Source organism: Saimiri boliviensis, chromosome 10, assembly GCF_048565385.1.
Source record: "Saimiri boliviensis isolate mSaiBol1 chromosome 10, mSaiBol1.pri, whole genome shotgun sequence".
NCBI lineage: Eukaryota > Metazoa > Chordata > Mammalia > Primates > Cebidae > Saimiri > Saimiri boliviensis.
Genome location: NC_133458.1, coordinates 56,059,769 through 56,077,907, shown reverse-complemented (window position 1 = coordinate 56,077,907; position 18,139 = coordinate 56,059,769). Strand labels below are relative to the sequence as shown.

Sequence of the window (18,139 nt, the reverse complement as noted above, 5' to 3'; positions counted from 1 at the left end):
TAGCCCAGGCTCCCTCAGCTCCAACCTGACTTTAATGAGCGTCAATTAAAGCCTGTGATGTAGATTTAGAGAGATTGGAATCATCCAGAACTCTGTCTTTGCTTGCAAGAAAATTATGGTGCAGAAGGATAGAAGAATGAGATGAAAGTTTGAATAGAGGACAAGTTTAAGTAGAATAAAGTAGTTTTTTTAAAGCTCACTGCACATTTCATGTGCGCTATGTATGGATATTTGCTGCATAAGCATATCAGCCTAAGGATTTGTTGTTGTCGATGTTACACTGTTTGTCCTGACTCAAAGGTGGAATTGAGGATGTCATTACCTGCATTTTGCCGTTTAATCATGATCAACTACCAAGAAACGCTCTTGCGGAGATGTACTGCACTGTAAAACTATTCTCTAAAAAACTTGTTTTCAAGTAAACAAGAGAAAAAGAAGTCTTGGGCAAAGTTTCTTAAATGTAAATTGCCATACAAGAAAATGTTTTCCTTGGGGATTCTTGAGTATTTAGAACTAATAAAGTGAGATAGGCTATTATAAGTCAACATAGCTCCACACTGTATAACACTGAAGGGATGTGAGTTTGGTTAAGAAGGAAAATAAGAGTATCTTGATATTTTTGAAGATAACATACCTAAGGTTCAAATACAGAGATTCATGTTGACATGGTCGATGTCAAGATACCACCTTATAGGTATAGATATAAATGTAAAAATCTTTGGGTCCAAAAAGTTCATTGCACAATTATGACCATGGTTTTGTTGGCCAAATGCTTGGCATTTGTCATGGAACCTTCCTGCAAAAATTAAACATTGTTAAATTGTGCTTAATAGTGTCCTAAAAACGGATGCCCTATGATAGTTTGCAATGATGACCACATCTTAAATGTTGTGTTCAATTCTGAGCACTCCTTGCTGAGGTGGATGTTGGCAAACTGTCAAACTAGTAAAGAGTAAGTTCAAAAGAGAAATAAAGGAAGATTGTTGAGTATTGTAGACATATTCTGTGAAATGCAATGGGGAAGACTTAACTTGCAGAAGTGAGAGAATGAAACCTATCATTAAATAGTGAAAAGCTATCAGGTAGAAAAGGGAATTCTGACTATCCTGTGATAGCCTACAGGACAAAATGGTGATAAATCTATGAGAAATTTTAAAGGATGAAGGATCTTTACTTTCATTAAATCATTATCTTTCTAACAGAGGTTTCAAAAATCCATGGGCTGAGGTTCCGGTCATTGTGGGTATCTGTGAAAAGGCTGAAATGACCATATGCCATAAATTCCTATATAAGATGAGAATCTGGACTAGATATTATTTAAATCCTGCCATGATTTTGGTGTAAGGTGGTCTGCAATCACTCTTGTATTGAATTTTATGTGGAAGATGATTGCTTTTAGAACTCAGAATATATGCTTATAATATGATATATTTAGGAGAAAATCTCTTTTCACTCTGTATCAACCCTCAGTTTCAGGCTTCACTGGTTCATTGATGATAAATTCATATAATGATATCCACAGAGCCCCCACAGGAACCTGATTCACCTTCTGAATCACTATTGACCAAAACAGGAAAAAAAAGTTCCTTTTAGTTTTTGTGGGATAAGTAATCCTCTTGTATATTCTTTTAAGTATGATTCATGTTGCTATTCTATTCTAATAATTCTTTTCCTTGTCAAATAATAGATTTATGATTATAAAAATGAAATTTTCAGAACCTTCGCTGTAGTGCCCGTGTGTCTTAGGTTTCAATACAGATGTCATTTGCTGGACAATCATTTAGAAACTCTTGGCTCAGTAGTTGTATTTTGAGAGAAGCAAAAAACTAGTATAGCTAAAAAACTTAAACATAGTTTGTTTAGCAGTTGCATTTTTAAAATGTTAATGAGATTGACTTTTGAATATTCATTCAGACATTGGGTATGATACAGAAACCACATGCACTGTCATAGTGTAAGGCAGATTTTATCAAGAAAAGGTAAGATTTGAATAAGAATATCGTTAAAAAGTGCACCAGGTAAAATTGCATTATTTACCGGATTTTTCTTGTTTACCTAATTTTACACTACAGTTATAATTTTAAACTGTCATAATTTTAAAAGCAGGTGAGCTGCTAGGATTTGCAGACATACTAGAGAAGACATATATATCATTGTGTTTCTACACTGTTTAAATGTCTGCAAAACAATTTTCAAAGCTGTTTAATTAAATTCAAGGAATTCTCTTTTAAGCTTTCTATGTTTAGTCAACACAATAATAAACCACATATTAAAATGTGGTTTATTGTCACATCCAATTATTTTTTTAATAAACTACGGCATTTTGTTTATAATAATCAACTTTCCTCACCAAAGTATGTAATTCTAAATAAACAGTAATTCTATGATCTCATTAATGCATCAGACCCAGTTGAAGAAAGTTTTTGAGTGATGTTGAGATCTATATGGAAGTGCTAAAGGTCTTCGCTCATTTTTTTTTCCCCGTTTTAAAGGTTTGTCACTAAAGTTCACAGCAGCCAGTTACATAGGCTTTTGTGTCCTACATTCCTTGCACTATGACTGCTAATGCATCTAAAATCTCATAGAGACCTACATAACCTGGACTTATTTTCCCATTTAATATCTCACAATGGGAAATAAAAGGAAAAAAAAATTTCTAATTCTTCCCAAGTAGAAGATGGGCCAAATAAATCCTTTGAAATTCAGTTGCAGAGAAGATCTACATTGCACTCCCTCCTACTGCTCCTTTCAAAGACACCTTCAAAGGAAAGTAGATCCACATATATTAAGAGTTACACTTTCTTTTTGACTGACTTCAGGCTAGAATAATAGAGTCAAATCTCTATGCTCCTTTGTATTTGGAAAGGTAAAAACAAATTATGTCAAATTTTCTGAAAATAAAGATTGACTTTCTTTTCATAGAAATGTGAGGTATATGAATAGTATTGTGTAATAAATAATAACATTTTTTAAATAGTTTGATCAGTTTCTTATTTTAGAAATAAGGTCCCATTAATGTTTTGGGCAAGGTTAATGAAACAGTTCTCATGTCTTTACTACTAATTAGAATTGGTGAATATATTGAATTATTTACTCTAAACTTGACAACATAAAAATTCTATTAGAATTCATTAAGTTCAGGAATTTATACTTCTTATATTAACATATAATTGTAGTTAAGAGTAAGCATCATGCTGTTGAACTTTTACTTCTCAGCTAGAAATTAAGCACCTCATAAAGACTAACAATAATAAAACAGTTAATTCACAAGTGTTCACAGTCAACAATGCATAATAAAAAAAAAATCCATCAAATTCAGCAAAAAGAATACTTGCATTTGTGAATATGGCTATATAAAATGCAATATAAATAAGTAAAAATTTGTATTGCATTTTATACTATTTTATACTATTTTATAGTACTATTTAAATACTATTAAATTTCAATACTATTAAAATATAGTATTATTAAAATACTATTTTATAATATTTCTATACTTGGTATGAAAATAATCAATATAAATGTCTCTTTATTAATACTGTTACAAGATGAAGCAACCAAGAATACTTCCACTGTTAGCTCCCCAATGATTTTTGCATTTTATTGAATTAATCCCATCTTACAATTCAATGGAAACATCTACTTTGAAGTTCCATTGTTCAATATTAATTTCTAAAAATCTTCCCTAGTCATTATCTGGCTACATATGATGACAACAAACATACAACTGTCTTAGTACTGGGACTTTATTATTACTTATTCCATTCTAGTCTCATCTCCCTTCTGTCTCCAGTAAGCATTTGTTGTATTTCCTTTAATAAAAGTAAATCATCTTATATGGAAAACTTAGTAATAAAACCATAATTGCTGAATTTACATTATTAAAGACTTGAATAGGGACATACATCTGCTAAAAATTATAGTGCTATATCCATATCATCATAGAGAATTAATATAAATTACTTTTGTTATTACATCTTACTGACATCTTTGTCAACTCTGTAAAAGGACTAAGTTTAATATATAGTGTTGACTGTTTTGAATGGTCTGGAAGAAACAAAAGTTTCCTTCTTTGATAAGTATGAATATTAATTGTATCCCATTGATATAATTTCAAAGATCCATTAGGCTAATGAGTGGATGATTTATATGAATGGCTAGATTTGTACAAATATTTGAAATAATTATACGGCTTTTTCTACCTGGGAAAATAACTTCTCCATGTAATTGTTACATGAATTCTTATCAGGTTTTATGCCATTTTAGTCAATTTGACTTACTTTAAAAAAATTACTCTCAAAAACATGACAGTTTAAGCCTAAATATTTACTATACTTTGGTTATATCATTGGACATACCCAAAGAAAGACATGTTAAGAAGAAAAAAATAAACCTTTGTAGTACAAAGTCGAAGAGATTTTTGTCTCTGTTGAATTTTCTAATGAAAAAATTTGTGGAAGAAATTTCTTCAACCTCTTAACTGCCTTTATTGAAACACATGGATGTGACATCAGAATTTTTCCATAAGTACCATGGATTTTATTAAGTGACTCTGTGAAATGAAGTAGAAAGAAACAAAACTATTTAATAAAAAATCAAAATGTATATTTTAAAATCTATTTTTATATTACATTGTGTTTGAATATGTTTGTTAAAAAGCAAGTTTTCCAATTCTAATATAAATTGAATAATTTATATTGCCATGGATCAAGAGTAGCACATAAACTATACTTTACATTGTCACTTAATAGATCATAGGGAGTGTCTTTGTAAAAACAGTGCAAAAACAATTCCACACATTTTTAACATTTTTCATTTTACAAGTGAGTATTGCTTAAATGAGTATTTTGTGTTGCTATGAAGAGGATAATAAGTGCTATAGAAACCCACGGATTAATCTGGTGAAATACCTTAAACTTGTCAAATCTGATTAGCTGGATTGTAAGCACCAGTAAGTTTCAGAGCTAAGAAACATCCAAATATTGCTTTTGTGAAGCATTCTTTATTAATTATTATTATTATTATTTTTGAGAAGGAGTCTCACTCTGTAGCCCAGGCTGGAATGTAGTGGCATGATCTCTGCTCACTGAGACTTCTACCTTCTAGGTTCAAGTGATTATCCTGCCTCAGCCTCCTAAGTAGCGGGGGCTAGAGATGCCCACCATCACACACCTGGCTAATTTTTATATTTTTAGTAGAGATGGGGTTTCACTGTGTTGGCCAGGCTGGTGGTGAACTCCTGCCCTCAAGTGATCCACCGACCTGTGCCTCCCAAAGCGCTGGGATTGCAGACATGAGCCACCATGCCCACCATCGTGAAGCATTCTGATCTGCAATCCCTAATTTCCTTTTTATCACAGTCTATGATACAAGGACGTTAAACGCTTTGCTAGACAAACTTTCTTCAACACATAGCAAGTATTTAGGCTTGGAGAGTGATTAAACTCTTCCAAAAGTCTTGGCTTATTTCTAAAAGGACCCTGAACATAATAATGGTAATCTTACCATTCTAGCAAATCATATACTTAGAGGATGGCCATTGTGTTTGTGTGAAGAGTGAAGGTTGAATAAGCAGAAGAAAATTGTTTCCCTCCTCTGGAAGAGCAAGAGTTTTTTTATCTAAGATGCTGCTACCTACTAGTAGTTAAAATACTCAAGTCCTCTTAGTGATTCTTCTGAAACAGTATCTATCTACAGTTGGATCTCCTTTTCCTCTTTAGTTGGAAGTGCCTGTGCTTTGCCCTTCTTCAGCCTAGTGTGGGAGTCACCCTCGAGAACAGCGAATTTGTTCTGCATCTTTGGATACATGGAATACACACACACACATCAAACACTAAGATTCAGTGCCAGTTTTAAAATAAATTGTCTCAGAAAGGCATTTAAGCATGTGAGGATACAGCCTTACTTTAGGGAAAACAGTTACATTAAACTATTCCATGTGTGACAAATCAAGCTGAAAAGCTTGCATAGTCATCCATTAATTTTCAACTGTGAGTGATATTTTTAACCCTTATTCATTCTGATAATGAGAGTCCATGAAGCCATACTGAAATAAAGCACCTAAATGATTTCTATGTGTTGTATATGTTGGTTGTTAAGAAGTGATAAAAAGAAGTCAGATTTAATAGTTTGGATTTTGGTCATTTTTATTTGTATTACAAAGTGGCTGGTGGACCACCTAATACACAAGCTAATGTGCTGATGTTGCAATATACAGGATAATATCTTAACGTTATAATGCACAGGATAATATCCTTATATTAATGTTACATAAGAAGAGGCAGGGACAAGGGACATGCTTATTCATGAACTGATAACACATTTGCAGAGTGGTTTACATTTTTCTTGGTTTAAACATCTTAGAGTAAAATAAGAGACCTGCATTCAATAATATGAATATACAACATATTGCCATTATAAAAAGTAATCATTTAAAAATAAGTTAAATGATGCCTAATTTATAAGTGTCTAGCTAAGGTACAAGTAATGACATTGCTTTGGTGAGAAATCAAAAATGTAAAGAAAAAGTAAAACAAAGTTTAAGTGGGAAGGATTCCCACAAGATTTTACTATAAAATGAAGAATATAATATTTTGAATTACATTAATGTTTTAAGTTTAAAACCATTTATCTTATGTCAGATTCATTATGGAGTGAATCCTGTATATGAACATGCAAAATATTGCCTGTGTATCTGCCTTTAAAAAAAGGATTTGTAAAATACACATATACTATAAATGAAATATAAAACTGTATAAATTTACTATATTTGCTGGTCCAAACAGTATGCTAAATCAATAAAATGCCTCTCTATATTCTTATCCCAAGTCCCCTTTTAAAAGTTAACTGAAAAGCCTTAATGTCTAATATAAAAACCATGATACCTTTTATCATTAGGGAAATCGATACTTTTTTTTTCTTTTGAGATGTTTTACTCTTGTTGCCCAGGCTGGAGTGCAATGGCACTATCTTGGCTCACTGCAACCTCCACCTTCCAGGTTAAAGCATTTCTCCTGCCTCAGCCTCCTGAGTAGCTGGGACTGCAGACATGCATCCCACGCTTGGCTAATTTTGTATTTTCAGTAGAGACGGGGTTTTTCCATGTTGGGCAGGCTGGTCTCGAACTCCTGACCTCGAGTGATCCACCCGCCTCAGCCTCCCAAAGTGTTGAGATGACAGGCATAAGCCACCATACCTGGCCCAGAAATGTACACTTTTAACATTGACTAAGGAGATGCTTTGCTTCAGTTGAATATCTTTTCAGACAGAAAACCACCAAGTTACTTATTAAAAAACTGTTGGTTATCTATTTGGAATGCATTTCTTCTCCTCCCCCACTTCCTTAGTATCAAAATGCCAGTTTTGTTCAAGTATCTACATGTCCATACACTGGTACATGTTGCATATCAGGTAAGCCTCAGACCAGAGGAATGAACTAAGCTAAATCAAGCAAGGTAATTCCATTTCTTCACCAGTTATTAGTTTAGGAAATGGCTTATCTCCAAGTCTAACTAAGGAAAAATAAAGTGAATTCCCTTGGGGACTTTCTGAGAAATTTCTTGGTTCTTCAGATAAGATTCAACAAAAGACTATTTACTTTTCTGCCTGTGAAAATTGCTGCACCTGGAGGTGCTGCCTGAAGCCACTGCAGTAGTGTTGTGATGGTGAAGAGAGCTAGCCGAAAGGTGGATGGTGGCAGAACAGAATGAGGAAAAGCTACTGGCTCCTTAAAGAACTGCTGAAATAATGAATCTAGAACTAGCGTTATCTCTGGACTCCTTGTTATTGAGATGATAATATAGTACACATATTTAAGGCAGTTGCATTTGGTTTTCTGTTACTTGCAGCCAAAATAATTCTCATTTATATAACCTGTTTATATAACTACAAATTACAGGAATGGAAAATATGTTTTATTCTTATTTTATTGTTTTGGAGATATTGGTAAAGATGTTCTTTCAAAGAGTGGAGTAATCTTGGAGAATTCATCACAATGTATTTTCCAGTTATATAAGTTCAGTCAAATTCTAGGCATGTCTCCATTACCTCACTGAATTTTGCTCTGGAAGATACTTCTGCTTTAAACTCAAGAAATTTGTTACCATTCTAAAGTACTATGCAGGAACACAAATTCATTTTAAAATTGTCCAAAATAGAACATAATCAAGAAAGCAAACCAGTCACAGAAAATATACCAACAGTACATGCCAAAACCAGCTTGAAGTATTTTTTAAATTATATAGTGTTTACAAATGTCAGTGCCATTGATCCAGGAGTGCAAGTAATTATGAACTGATTCTTCAAAGTTTTCTAGCTCCATTTTTCCAGGGCTAGAATTCATTTACTTCTTATGAGACTCTCTAATAAGAGCATGTAAAGAAAGAAAGAAAAAAGAACAGAGAAATGCTGTGATATCTAAGTTTGAGGAAAAGCCCAGGAAGGAAACTAAGACTGTACTAAGTGTTCTCTTAATGTTGAGTGAGTGTGGTCAGTATGGCCAAACAAATCAAAAATGGTCAGAAACATGAGCTCTGAAATTTTGCCATTGCGTTTGGCAAAAATGAAGGTCATCTTTATTGGTGCTATTTCAGGGAAGTGGATGGCCACATGTCATAGGGTTGAAGAATAAATAGGAAGTGAAAAATGGAAATAGCGTATGCATACCACTCCTTCAAGGAACTTGCTTCGTAGTAAAGGGTAATGGACAATTGTTCTATAAGAAGCTGCCTGATTAGGAGGGGTGGGAGTTTGTGTGTGTGTGTGTTTGTGTGTATGTGTGTGTTTGTGTGTGTGTTATGATGGAAGAGACTTGAACTTGTCTTTATTTATTACTTCTTTGTTTTATGTCATGTGAAAGCTAGTTCCTGGCATTAAAATGATAATAAGGATCAGATTCTACTCTCTAAGCTTACAATGTAGGAGAGGCAAAAATATACAAAGTAAACCTTAAAACACTGTGCTCAGTGTAATGGTGCAAGTGTAAATATTACTACCTTCACAGCACATAGGAGGGAGAGGAAGAAACAGAGGGGTATAATATAGAAAGTGTGGATCTTGGAGTCTGAGGACTTAATTGGATTATAGCCCAATTCTTTATGATAGAACTCACATTTTCTGAGACTCCGTCTCCTAATGTTACAGGGTAATTATTAGAATCAAAGAGGATAGGACAGGTGGATATGTTTTGTAAAATGCTTAGTGCAGTTCCGTCGGAAACATTATTTAGAGATGGAAGATACCAAGTGGGGCTAGGGAGTGCTTCATAGAATAAGAGATCTTTGAGATTGTCTCTAAAGCTTGAACAGAAATTCAAGAAGGGAGGTATGGAAAGCAGAAAGAAAAGCACGACCCAAGGTGGGAGAGGGAAAAGATGATCCTACAGTGTAGAAAAATAAATATAGACCAATGAGCCCAAAGAAAGAGGTAAGTGAGCGCTTCTGATGGCAACTGGGGATTTTTCCAGAAAGGAAACTTGGAGCCATATGGGAAGGCCTTACTTAGAAACCTAAAGATTACGGACATTACACTGTAGGTGGAGAAAGCCACCGAAGGTGTTTAGGTGAGGGAGAAACATAATCAAAGTGGTTGGGGTTTCTGTTTTTTTTGTTTTGTTTTATGGGAGGGATCGAGGGAAGGGAGAAATTTTGGTTTTAGTTACATATGGAGGGGAGAATAAACTGAGAGCAAGGCTTAAGTTTTGGCATCAGTACTGGGAATGGAGGGAGGAGGTGAGCTTGAAACGTATTTAAGAGTGGGGTGAGCAAGAATTTATATCCAGTGGAATGGGAGGTAGTGGTGAAGGGGAGGCATTAGGCAAAAATGACTTACAGGTTTTTGACTTAAGGCTAGGTGTGTGAAGTAGATGAAGATGCCGTTAACTTCGGAGATTAAAATTTAATATACAGAGGAAATGGTTTTAGCTGTTCTAGAATAAGAGAGTTGCTATCTTTGAGAACTGCAGAAGTAGTAGTATGCTATTTTCACAATGTTTCAGAATATTGTGATTCTTAGTGCATAAGTAATATATGCACATAACTATTTATAAGATAGTTATAACTGATATTTTACTTAAAACAATTTAGAGGCTGGGCACGATGGCTCACGCTTGTAATCTCAACACTTTGGGAGGCCGAGGCATGCAGATCACTTGAGGTCAGTATTTCCAGACCAACCTGGCCAACATGGTGAAACCCCATCTCTACTAAAAATACAAAATTAGCTGGGCATGGTGGCAGGTGCCTGTAATCCCAGCTACTCAGGAGACTGAGGCAGGAGAATCACTTGAAAGTGGGATGTAGAGGTTGCAGTGAACTGAGACCACGCCATTGCACTCTAGCCTAGGCAACAAAAGCAAAACTCCATCTCAACAGCAAACAAACAAAAGCACAATTTAGATTAGGCATTGGAATTAAAGATAGTGAGTTAACAAAATTAAGTTAGAACTGGCCTATTTTATATTTTTAGAAGATTTTCTTATTTCATTTTGCTCCAGTTGGTATTAAAGAACACAGTGCATGGAGAATAATGAGTGTCTGCTAGTGTAATGTGTTTGAGATGCCTGGCAGATGACATGTTTCGGATTGACAAGCATTGTTGGTCACCTATGTCTAGAGCTCGCAAGATTGTTGGACCTGCAGTGTAGAGAGTTCAGATGCATTGTTTATATAGTGATAATTGTTGCCTGGCAAAGAGCTGTGGTCCCATTAGAAGAGCACTGAAAACAAGAAGAGATCGGGCTGGGCGCGGTGGCTCATGCCTGTAATCCCAGCACTTTGGGAGGCCAAGGCGGGTGGATCACAAGGTCAAGAGATCAAGACCATCCTGGTCAACATGGTGAAACCCCATCTCTTCTAAAAATACAAAAAATTAGCTGGGCATGGTGGCACATGCCTGTAATCCCAGCTACTCAGGAGGCTGAGGCAGGAGAACTGCCTGAACCCAGGAGGCAGAGGTTGCGGTGAGCCAAGATCGCGCCATTGCACTCCAGCCTGGGTAACAAGAGCAAAACTCCATCTCAAAAAAAAAAAAAAAGAAGTGATGAAGATTGGAAATTTGAGGAATACCTGTATTTAACATGCCTGCACATATATTCTTTTTTACTTAGTATTTCTAATAGGGGAGAGGAGGACATACATCTGTAATATATAAACCAATCTTCTTAAATTGGGTTCTTCTTAATGTGTAGCATATGGAACTGATTCATCATATTAATGTTAATTTATCACTTGTAAACATTAAAGATAACATTTTTACTTTATTAACAAGTTAGATACAAACAACAATGTTAAGAATTTTGTCTTTGACAATGCTGCTTTTATCAATTATATGGTTTCAGTCTTAATACCAAGGCCACAGACCTAAACGATATCCCAGTTTTTGATTCTATAAAGTGCTAATTTGAGACCAACCTTCTTGCCCATTGCTATGATGTTCTAGGCTATATTCGGAGCAAATTTTGAAAACAAACTCTTCTCTAGGTTGTACTAAGAATTCCTCACTGACTACTATGTTTATAATGAGTTACTTTCCTCTGATATTAAATTATTATTTTCATATGGCAGTAGTGAGAATATACATATCTTTTTGAAAGCTTAGTTTACACACACACACACACACACACACACACCAAACACTATCCTGTACACCTTAAAGATACACATTTTCAATTTTTAAAAAAAGAATGTCTTTTAAAAATTTTCAAATTTTATTTTAGATTCTGCTACAGGTTTGTTACAAGGTTTGTTACAATATTGTGTGATGCTGAGGTTTGAGGTACTGTTATTGAACCCATCATTCAGGAAGTGAGCATTGTACCCAACAGGTAGTTTTTCAACCCTTGTCCCCTCTATCCTTCCCACCTTTGGTAGTCCCTAGTGTCTGTTGTTCCCATGTTTATGTCCATGTGTATCAATGTTTAGCTTTCACTTATAAATGAGAATATGTAGTATTTGGTTTTCTATTTTTGCATTAATTTTCTTAGGATAATGGCCTCCATATTGCTGCAGAAGATATTATTTTCCTCTTTTTCATGACTGTATAGTAATGCATGGTACATATATACCACATTTACTTTATCCAGTTCACCATTGATGGGAATGAAGTTTGATTCCATGGCTTTGTTATTGTTTATAGTGCTGCAGCAAAGATATGTATGCAGGTATCTTTTTGATAAAAAAATTTATTTTTTGTTAGCCATATACCCAGTAACAGGGTTACTGGGTTGAATGGAAATTCTATTTTTAGTACTTTGAGAATTCTCCCAACTGCTTCCCACAGATATTGAACTCATTTAGAATCAGTGTATGAATATTCCCTTTTCTACACAGCCTCACCAGCATCTGCTGTTTTTTGACTTTTTAATAGTAACCATTCTGATTGGTGTGAAATGATATGTCATTGTGGTTTTATTTGCATCTCTCTGAAGATTAGCGATATTCAGCATTTTCATATGTTTTTTGGCCACTTGTTTGTATATTTTTGAGAAGTGCCTTTTCATGTCCTTTGCCCAGTTTTTAATGAGGCTATGTTTATTGCTTGTTGAGTTGTTCAAGTTCCTTAAAGTTTCCGGATATTAGTCCTTTGTCAGATACATAGTTTGCAAATGTGTTCTCTTACTCTTCAGGTTGTCTGTTTACTCTGTTGATAGTTTCTTTTGCTATGCAAAAGCTCTTTAGTTGAATTATGTCCCACTTGCCAATTTTTGTTTAAGTTGTGATTGCCTTTGAGGACTTAGTCATAAATTCTTTGAGGCTGATGTCCAGAGGCATATTTACTAACTTTTTCTTTGAGGATACTTGTTTTCCCCCTGAGATGGAGTCTTGCACTGTCACCCAGGCTGGAGTGTAGTGGTGTGATTTTGGCTCACTGCAACCTCTGTGTTTAAGAGCTTTTATCTAAATCTGTTATTCATCTTGACTTAATTTTTGTATGTGATAGTATATAAGGGTCCATTACCAGTCTTCCATGTATAGATAGCCAATATTTCAGCACCATTTATTGAATAGGGAGTTCTTTCCCCATTGCTTATTTTTGTCAACCTTGTTGAAGAGCAGTTGGGTGTAGGTATGAAGGTTTATTTCCAGGTTCTGTATTCTTTTTCATAGGTCTATGTGTCTGTTTTTAGACACATAGCAAATCCATGCTGTTTGGATTACTGTAGCCTTGTAGTACAATTTGAAGTCAGGTAATGGTGATGCCTCTGGCTTTGTTTGTTTGGTTTTTTTTTTTTTTTTTTTTTTTTTTTGCTAATGATTGCTTTGGCTATTCAGGCTCCTTTTGGTTTCAAATAAATTTTAGAAAATGTTTTTTTTTTTTTTTTCCTAATTCTGAGAAAAATGATGTTGGTAGTTTGATAGGAATAGCATTGAGTCTGTCAATTGCTCGGTTGGTATGGATATTTTACTTATATTAATTCTGCCAATTTATGAGCATGGAATAAAAAATGTTTTTATAGGTAGCTTCTCTAGTTCAAAGTCCCAGAAATGAAATATGGAGTATTTTAAACTGTATGTCATACAAATTATGCTATAAATTAAAAGAATGGCATTTGTAATCCAGTATCTGAAAGTTCAGTTATTTTATCCAGAATTGGTATATAAGAATTACATCCAGATTCTCCTAATTCTTCACATCCCCAAAAATTATGTACTTACTTTGTACATAACAATGATTTGCCATTGAAGTTTTCAAATATGTAACTTAAACTAGACCTGGAACTCATCAAGGATAGGTAGCACTGAATTCATATTTGTTTCCCTATTAGCTGGCATAATGCCTGAAAATAGGTTGAATGTTTTTGAAATTTATTTTTATCCATTTATTGAATGGACAAATGGTAAAGTTCTCTTTCTCTCTAACATTAGACTTATTTGAGACACGTTAAGTTTCTACAAAGAAACAAAACCACCAGAAAATTAGGATAAACTGACAGTTATGAGGAGTTTGCTTATAGAGTTCTGAAAGCTGTTATATCCTAAGATCTGCAGGATAAGTCAACAATGTGGAGACCCAGGAACACTGATGGTATGTTGCAGTACAAAGGCCAGCAAGCTTGAGACCCAGGAAGAGCTGATGTTTCAGTTTGAGTCTACATACAAAAAAAAAAAAAAAACGTTCGAGTTTGAAGGCAGGCAGGCAGGAGGAAGTGTGTCTTTTTTGAAGTCGGTCATCACTTTAATTCTATTTAGGCCTTCTACTGATTGAATGAGGCCCACCACATTCAGGAGAGCAACTTGCTTTATTCAGCATATCAAGTTAAATGTTACTTTTATTCAGAAACACCCAGAATAGTGCTTGACCAAGTAGCTGGGCACCCCAAAGCCCAGTCAAGTTAATATATAAGATTGACCATTGCACTTTAAGAACCTTTGTCCTTAACTAATAAATAATGTAAGTACAGTCATTTTAACCTACAGCTGCATCCTTGAAAAAATACTTTAAAACAATTGAAATAATTTATTTCTGAATATACTTAGAGTTTACTATATCATATTGTGGTAGATTTTTGGCAGTGTGATCACTACTTACCTCATCCATTATGAGATTCATTTTGCATAAAGGATTTTTCACCAAAATATTTGTTCTGAAATGCATTTTTGCTCACAGCTCAGCTAAATTATGATTTTTCTCAGTTTTTAAAATATGATTTTTGTCCTTACATTAAAGCTGTTGTGAAAAAGTATCTATTTCTGTTTAATTTTAAAGTTACGTGTTAAATACTTTAGCAGTGTGTAATCTATACTTTCGGTGATTCCAAAGAGTATAAGCTCTGAGGAAAGCTAGGATCCTGAGTGAATTACTTGTCAACATCTCATCTAAGAGAGTTTGGCTGCTAATGATGGAGGCAGGATGACATCACCATAGACCTAAACTATCAAAAGACAACTTAGAAACTTACTTAGAATAAGCGATTTTCTTTATTGGGAGTCTTCAGTTGTTTTGTTTTGTTTTGTTTTTTTTTTTTTTTTGCTCCAAGAGAGAGATTTTCATCTAGTATAAGATTTGTTTTAGGCTTTTAGAAAAAAGAAAATTGTTCTATTTGAGAATGAAGGAAAATATAGAAGTGATAGATTAAGTAATTCATTGTAAATTAGTGATAAAATGGAATGCATGTGATATCTTTTTTAAAAAATACCTTTACATTTTCTGAGTAGTCAGAAATATGTTTCTTCTGTCAAGGGAAATCACAGTATACATTTTTGTATTAAGAATATGCTTTTTCTTTTTTTGTTACACTTGATATTTTGATGTGTTTGGTTGATAGACAAATCAGTTGATTTTCTTATATTTTATTTATTCGTCTATGAATATCTGAATTTATTAATGCTGAACTTGAGAGTTCGTGTCTAATTGAGCCCTGCAATAGAAACATTGCTGAATTTACTTAGGGTCACCAATTTAAAAATATCTAATAATAGTAGTACCAGCTAGACTGTATTGCTCGTTTACTATATGCTAGTCACATGTACTGTGTCATGCAACCAGTTTATTAAGCAGGTTGGCTCAAAGGATGCAAACAAGAAACAATTATTTTTCTCTCACCTACTCCTGCTTTGAAGTGCATTCTGTCAGACCCCATTGCCCCACCTCTGGGCCAGAGATGCTGGCCCACCTCATAACTATTTTTTTCTTTCATTTATCAGAATAGTCACAATTTTAGGTATGAAACAAAAATGTAATCTGTTCCAAAGACAAACTTTAACCTTGCACCCACTTTAAAGATTATCTCATCTTTTGAACTCTGGAAACCAGTAGAAAGGGAGGTTAGTGTGGTCTGTTTCTTTGCCATTTGCTCTACCTCCTCGCAACCTCACCTTCTTCTATCTCCTCTGAGATCAGGGCATGGGATGAGGAGGAACAAGAATAAAGAAGCAAAACTCCTCCACTTCTTTTTAGTCTTCCCATATATGTCCTCTGTTACATCAGGCATCCAGATGCTGCTTTTCTGTTATGGATGATATTTGTACGTTCTTCAAAGACCCTCTAGCTTTCTCATCACCTTCCACATACCCGACTCTGTCTATTGCAGCATTTTCTGACAGGGGAATAGACTAAACCTGACCCTTATAATTCAGCTCCTTCCCACTGCGTTATACCTCCAGGCTCTTTCTAAGGCTGTCCCTTTAACCCAACAGGCAGATCTCCGAGGCAGCATCCCTTCAAGAGAACTTTTACTTGCTTTTCAGGAAAAGCAAGGAAAGCCTCAGGCAACCTTGACCTACTATGCAATAGAAATGCAGCCTTATCACTTCTTCGCCAAGTATCATGAGCAGCTCCACGCAGGTTCCCACCTTCAGAATTCTTCTGCCAAGAAGTATGCATAAATCCCCATCCTTATGAAATCCCTATCCTCATGAGAAAAGCTGTCAAAATCTACAAGAACTCTCTCACTCTTTGCTTGTGCATATCAGCATGGAGCAACTACATACTCTTTCAAGAATTTGACAAACAGCTAGTCTAGGAGTGATCCCTTTTGAGTGACCATTTCCATGCATGCAACACATTCCTCTCCTCTAAGAGGAAAAGTGAGAAGAGACTCCATTGTCTATTAAAATTCTTTATAAAGCATCTTTTTCACAGAATCCCTTTTTCACATATTTAGTCTTTCTATATAGACTGTTATGAGTGATCGTCTTTGAACTAGTTTGACCATGGATATGATAAGCAACTTGCTTATTTCGCATTGTCCTCAGCTTTGAAGACAGCTACATTCCAGGAAAACAAGAAAAGCCCCACGTCACATGGAATTAAACACTCATTTAAGGCTCATATTAACTCTATGAGGAAATATTTTTAAAATCATATCAGTTAAACATGAAGAAGCTTATGGAGTAAGAGGTTCATTACTTGCCCAAGGTCACACAGATTGTTTAAGGTCACTCAGTACTGAGTAGCTGCCTGGCTCAAAAATCTACACTCTTAACCACTTTGCTGTGTTGCTAAAACAGAATTGTGCAGAGTCTAGAGGATTAATGAACCAATTCCCTAGATAGGTACCACAAACTGCAACACAGACAATTATAGCACCCAAATGTATCACATTCCTAGTTCAGTTTCCCTTTCAAAGCTTCAAAATTTCTGATAGAAATGGAATTCACTTCTTTTCTGTCTTCCCATCTTAGAATGATTCAAATGTTTCAAGACCAACTGCTCATTTTCATGCTGAAATCACAAGCATTTAGAAGAGTTATAACATTTTTTATTCTTCATTTCAGTATTGTGTCGTGTACACCATTAACAACCATACAAATACTATAGTAGGACTGTTTTAAAATATAAGGAATATAAAATACTACAAATAGCAAAGAATAAAAAAATTCCCCTAACAATGTTTCTGTGTTTTCTGAATTTTTAGAATAAATATTATTTTGAGAACTCTAAAGTTTATTATATCATTTTATATGAATATTTTTCTCAGAAATTAAATTTTTTGTCTTTTTTCCTTCCCCTAGGAAATTATTAGTCTTACTGCTGTGGTTTATATAAATCTGCTGTTTGTTTGCACTCAATGGCATCCAGATACATTACAAATATTGCATTTCTAAAATATCTACTTGTAAAATGTAAACTTGGGGATTTGGCTCCAAAGAACTGTCTTATCTCAGGTGTTTTGTTCTAGTCTGCTCATGTGGAGCTTATATTTAGTATTACTTGAGTTGCAGATTTATTTCATCTTGTCTAGCAGCATCAGCTATTTCTTTCTGCTGTTTCCAATTATTATTATTATTTCCAGCCTCAGTGAAGTTTGGCAAAAGCAAATATAGAAAGGGAAAGAAAAGAATAGGTTATTCCCTCAAGCTTACATTCAAGCTTATCAGTCTTTATTTAACTGCAGAAGGCATCTTTTAATATTTGAAGTTAGCAATTTAATATTGATTTTGGTCTTCTTTGGCATTTCAGACAAAAACTCAAGTGTATTCAAGACACAGTTTAATCCTGTGGCATAGTTTGGAAGTAAGACGCTTTTTCGTTGGCTCTGATCGATTAGGCCATTGTCCTTCTCTATTAGAGATGCTATAGGAATATATTTGGTGAGTTCTGTGATATTATATGCACATGTAATAAGTAAAAAGGTAGAGGTTACAAGCACAAATATATTATAATACAAGCAATGTTTATAGTTAGATGGCTGGTTACATAT

General features: G+C 34.5%; 1 protein-coding gene across 11 annotated transcripts in view; it reads left to right on the top strand.

Moving 5' to 3' along the window:
• Positions 1-18,139, top strand: part of MAGI2 (membrane associated guanylate kinase, WW and PDZ domain containing 2) — a 1,426,516-nt gene that overhangs the window by 1,199 nt on the left and 1,407,178 nt on the right. The window lies entirely within an intron of this gene.